A 6331-nucleotide genomic window follows, 5' to 3' on the forward strand; every position below is an offset into this window, starting at 1 on the left:
AGGTTAGCGAGTTCCTTGTATAAGAAAAAAAAAAAAAAAAAAAAAGAAATAATTATATATATATATTAAAAACAAACATATTTCTGTGATATTAATACTGCAAAGCACTACTGTTTACCTGTCCCCAGGGCACGTCCATCACATCAGTCCCGTACATAGCTAATAAAGGGGTCATTGGGCTTATTTAAAAGAAATTGTAAAAACATTGAGGAATATTTATTTAATTTGCATTATATATTATATATATATATATATCTCTTCCCCTAGCGTTCTCGATTTAACATGCCAACTGCCAAAGTTAAAGTGCAACTGTTTTATTCATGTGTTTGTGTCACCACTAATGGGGACAACAATTTTTTAACTTTGGCCATTACTGAGGGAAGCGCTTGCCAGCCTCCAGTTTGGCAAAAATGGGCCAACAATCAGGCATACTTATGGGCAAAACCATCAAAATACATTGATTAGAAGTCGCAGAGTTTTCCCACTGACCAGCTCGGAACAACTCTTCAATATTTTTTTTTGTTATTAACTTGATTGGCTATGTGTCTGCCAAGTCATTGCTCAAGTAGATGTCTCATTCTGTCTCATTCCATCTTTAGAGAGGTGAGGTTCTTGTTGCAGGAATCAACAGTGGAATCATTGAATATTTTTCTGCAGTTTTCCATAATGTGTTCAGACTCTAATACTAACAAGTTAGCTGGTGTATGCAATTTCCCGCACGGATTTGTTGGTCTTGCCTTAATTGCACTGGTAAATGTCTGGCACCATCGTGTAGAACTCTGTGTTGTTATTATTGTGATAACGTTCCAATATAAATAAAAACCAACTCACTACGCGTTGGGCCAACTATATCTACTCTTTTACTAATATCTCCCGTCTCTTTAACGCGGCTTATTGGTTTCCGGGGGCGGCCTGTGCCCTGTGTCTGAACCCCCCGTCCCCTCTCCTTTCTTTTATGCTCTCCGCGCGTCACTGTGGCACGCGCTCAGACCGTGTGCTCCGCTTGAGGCTGAAGGCAACACTTACAGATGAAGGGAGACAAAACATAGTTACATTTAGGCTTCCCTCTCTGAGGGGGGTTCAAATTCTTGGTTGGGAATCAGGTTAGCGAGTTCCTTGTATATAAGAAAAAATAAATAATATTAAAACAAACATATTTCTGTGATATTAAGTACTGCAAGGCACTACTGTTTACATGTCCCCAGGTGCTTCCATGACATGAGACAAGTCAGTCCTCAATACATAGCTAATAAAGGGGTCCCAGATCTGGTGGAAATTATGTTGTTCGTGTCTTATTGTATATGTAATTTTCTCTAAAGGGAGAGTTGAAGACAGTTCAGACAACCATCTCTTCACACTTGGGCTACTGGTGTTTTTTCCATGAGAGGGCTATTACTCTCTTTGCCATTAACACACTTAAATCTAAAAATATTCGTTGATGTTTTTTAAACTTCAAATTATCTGGATATAGACCAAATATAAACAAATGTGGGACTAGGGGTATTTGAATTTGTAAAAAATTTTGAATACATTGCACATTTTCTTGCCCGAATTTTTGCATTTTTCTACATTGTCAGATACAGTCGAAAAATGTACCCTTTTCCTTCTCACATTTAACACAAATATCTGGTATAGCACATATGTTGTATTTGTGAAGGAGTGATATATGTTCGCATCAACCAGTTGTACTGTAGTATTTTCAGGTGTGTGTTAGTAGTTCTTGATTGTGCTCGAGTTCATGCCTCGCCCCACTTTTCTATTGGGATGTCCTCCTGTAGATCTTCCCTCCATGCCCCCAGCCGCCCTGCTGATGTTTCTGTACTTCCATCTACTAGACATTTATATATTTTGGATATTAGACCCCTCTCTAGGCAATCCATATTCATTAATTTTTCTACAGTAAACTTTTCAGGGATGCATATTGTTTGGTTTTGGTGTGTTCTAATGAAATGAACTATAGGTATTTAAAAAAATGGTTACAGGGTATATTAAATTTATCAGCTATTTCTCCAAATAACATCAGCACTTTTTGTGAGTTCTAAAGGTCTCCTATTTTTGCCAGTCCTTTAGTAGTAGATTTGAACCCCCCATCCGTTTTACCTGGAGGAAAGGAGTAATTACCCCTTATAGGACTGAAAATAGAGAGGGTGGCTGTTTCTCTAAAGATATTTTTTAACTTTATGCCACACTACGATCATATTTTTCACAATAGGGTTTTTTGTGGGGTTTTTTGAGGATTCTAGTGTTTGCTGAGTACAGGTATACTGGGAGGGGAAGCTCTAGCTGTAGTTCTTCCATTCCTTTCCAGAGAGGAACATCTCTTTCTACAAAGTAAAACAAGATTGTTCTTAATTGAGCAGCCCAATAGTACCAGAGAGGGCAGGTCCCCCTCTGTCATAAGGTAAATACAGTAGTGATAGTCGTGTCCGGGGACGTCTATTATTCCACAAGAATCTAACAAACAGTCCTTTAAGCCGAGTGAACAGGTTGCTTGGAGGAGGAAGTGGAAGGTTTTGAAACAAATACAACAATTTGGGCATTATATTCATTTTAAGGACATTTATTTTTCCTATTAGTGACATAGGTATGGGAGTCCACCTTTCCAATAATTTTGAGATTTCTTGTAGTAGTGTATCATAATTACTGGCTACAATATGTTTAAGTTGTGGGACAATTTGAATACATAGATATGTAAAGCAGTCCACAATTTTAAATTGAGTGGCTGTTTTAGGAAGGTTTTACTTTCTAACTGATTTAAAAGCATTATTGATGATTTTAATTTGTTTAATTTATATCCTGAGGTTTTCCCAAATATATTAAGGAGTTCTAATAATTCAGAAGTGGATTTTTTCAACTTTTTAAGGAATATTATTACGTCATCTGCAAATAGAGCCAGACGGTGTTCCTGTCGTCCAATTGATATACCTGTTATATTTTGGTGTGTTCTTACTGCTATTGTCAGTGGTTCTATAGCCATAATAAAGAGGAGAGGAGATAGGGGATCATTATTTCAGCATATGGTTCTGTATATAATAGTGTTATCCATTTATTAAAGTTTTCTCCAAAGCCAAAACATCTGAGGATTTCAAATAAATAAAGCTATTCTACTCAGTATCCAATGACAGTAATGCTGTATCTACTGCTCCCCTCTCCTCAAATAGTATATTTAGGATTCTCCTAACATTATGGAAGCCTTGTCTACCATTTTGATCTTTGTCAATAATATTTGGAATTATTTTCTCCAGTCTCCTGGCTATTTTACAAAAAAAATTTAAATCCACGTTTAAGAGACTGATTGGCCTAAAGTTTTGACATTTGTTATTTGGTTTGCCTGGTTTTGGCAATACAGTGATTAGTGCTCCCCTTAATGATGTTGCAAGGATTCCTTGTGATACTGTCAGTGGCCATAGATAGTTCCATTAACGTTATCTCTTTCTCCCGTTCTCCTTTAATTACTTCTGATATTTGGGGAATTTGGATTTTGTCCAGGAAATGTAAAATTTCAGACGTATTTGGACCTATTTCTGAGCTATAAAGGTTTTCATAAAATTTTCAGGAAATTTTCATTTATTTCAATTGGGTCAACAATGTTTTCATTATTACCGTTTTGTAGTGATGTGATAAGTCTTTCATTCTGAAGTTGTATGATGCGCCATGCACTTGGCCTGGTTTTTCCCCTTGATCATAGAATGTCTGTTTAAGTCGAAGTAAACTTGATAAAGCTCTTGTTATAGAGATTTCGTTGTATTGTAAAGTAATCTTTGATGGGTGTCCTGGGAACCTGATTGGTAGTATTCCTTTTCTAATTCTTTTATTTTTGTTTCTATTATTTTTTACAGCTGTTTTAAAAAACAAAGTGCTTTAAAGACACAGCAGAATATATACAGAGCAGTTACAAATGACAGAATGAGTCTCGTCTTATTGAAATAATGTTAATTAGAACCTTTGATTGGAGCGGTTTGTTTCTTTGGGGGTGGCATCCCCTAACATCCTCTGTGCTCACTGTGAAAACTATGACAGCAATGAAAGCAGTTCTGTAGAAGATGATACAGATCTTATTTGAAACTTCTCAGCATCGTGGTGAAACATCAGACAGAACCTGCTCAGGTAATATGACTTCACTGCATTCACTGATCACTGTAAAATACTGTTACATGTTGTGATCCAATGCTGCTGTGATAAAACTTCAACCACGACCTCTGAAGTCCTTCATGTGTTTTACCAGGTTTGCATGTGGCCTCCATCACCCAAAGGACGATACACAAAGACAACACTGGAAAATGTAACGATCATTAGAAATAAACAGAATAACTGTCTTCATTAACTTGACAGCTACAAACAACCAGCTGAAAATCTACATCTGATGTTCTCACAGCTCAAGAACATCTGTGAGAAATCTGTGATAGACACAGTTTCTGTAATAAACAAGTGGAACACTTGAATTTTATATTGTGAATATCTGAAGAGCTAAACTACTAATCTGCACTGATTTATAAGGTTCATCACATCTGGACTTACACAGCCTTTCTGCAGTTCCTCACAGCTGGAATCAGTCTCAGTCGTCCCTCCCATGATGTGTTGAACTTGTTCAGGTCCAACTCATCCAGAACCTCCTCTGACATCTGCAGCATGTAGGCCAGAGCTGAGCAGTGGATCTCAGAGAGTTCCTTCTCTGATCTGTTCTCTGACTTCAGGAACTCTTGGATCTCCTGATGGACTGAGTCATCGTTCATCTCCATCAGACAGTGGAAGATGTTGATGCTTCTGTCAGGAGAGATATCATGGGGCCAAATGCGGCCCATGGTCAAATTTCATCCGGCCCTCTGCCTCTGTCATAAAATCAGTAACGTCTGGCCCGCACGTTGTGCGCACTTGCGCACGCGCACAGCTTGGGTAGCAGTACTGTTACCAGCATATGAAGCAGCTTGCACACTAAATGCTGTTCCTCATTTACCCACTGTAGGGCAGCAAAGTGACCTTTGCCGCCAATGTCAAAATGGCGACAATCAACAAAAAAAGGAAAGTTGACTGCGAGGGTCGACGCTTCAAGGATGGATGGAAATTGGACTATTTCTTCACTGAAATACGCAACAACTGTGTCTGCCTCATTTGCAAAGAGACAGTGGCTGTTTTTAAAGAGTATAATGTCAAGCGACATTACCAAAAGCTAGACGCTGACATGTACGACAAGATTACAGGGAAGGAACGCAGCGAGAAATTGAAGCAGCTTGAAGCTAGTTTAATCTCACAGCAGCAGTATTTTGCAAGAGCCCGAGAGTCAAATGAGAATGCCACAAAGGCTAGTTACGAGGTAGCAGCGCTGATCGCAAAGCATTCCAAACCTTTCACTGAGGGTGAATTTCTCAAAGACTGCGTGATGACTATTGTGAAGAAAATCTGTCCTGAGAAGCAGCAAGAGTTTGCCAAAGTCTGCCTGGCACGTAACACTGTGGCACGCAGAATTGAAGAAGTGTCATCAGACATCAAAAGACAATTGAGTCAAAGGAAGGGAGTTTGACTTTTTTTCGCGGCTTGCGACGAAAGCACAGACGCCTCGGACACTGCTCAGTTACTTATTTTTTTGAGGGGAGTGGACAATGAAATGAACGTTACTGAAGAACTACTTGACCTCCGGAGCCTGAAAAGTCAAACAAGAGGAACAGACTTATTCTCTTCTGTTTGCGCTGCCGTGGATGACATGGAACTCCCGTGGAATAAAATTTCTGGGATTATTACGGATGGCGCACCATCCATGACTGGCGAACGAAGTGGATTAGCAACACTAATAAGTAACAAAGTAAGTGAAGAAGGGGGTAACGCTGTAAAACTCCATTGCATCATTCATCAGCAAGTTTTATGTGCCAAACATCTCCAATACGAACATGTTATGAAACCAGTGATAAAAACGATTAACTTTATCCGCTCCAGAGCGCTATGCCACCGTCAGTTTCAACAGTTTCTAAGCGAGATTCATGCGGAATATGGAGATGTTGTCTATCACACTGACGTGCGATGGCTCAGTCGAGGTTCTGCACTGTCGCGCTTTTACTCGCTTAGGCAGCAAATCGGTGAGTTTTTGGCTGAAAAGGGACAACCTATGCAAGAACTAAGTGACCCTGTGTGGCTGGCCGATTTGGGTTTCCTAGTTTGAATACAAAGCACCTCAATGCCCTCAACACCAGTCTCCAGGGACCAGACGCAGTCATAAGCCAACTATATTCACACATCAAAGCCTTTGGAACCAAGCTGAAACTGTTTGAAAGACACCTGTCGCAGTCCCAACCCAATACTGCACACTTTTCAGCACTGCAAGAACATGAACCAGATTCCA

This window comes from Larimichthys crocea, chromosome XXIII (genome assembly GCF_000972845.2).
Source record: "Larimichthys crocea isolate SSNF chromosome XXIII, L_crocea_2.0, whole genome shotgun sequence".
NCBI classification, from domain to species: domain Eukaryota; kingdom Metazoa; phylum Chordata; class Actinopteri; family Sciaenidae; genus Larimichthys; species Larimichthys crocea.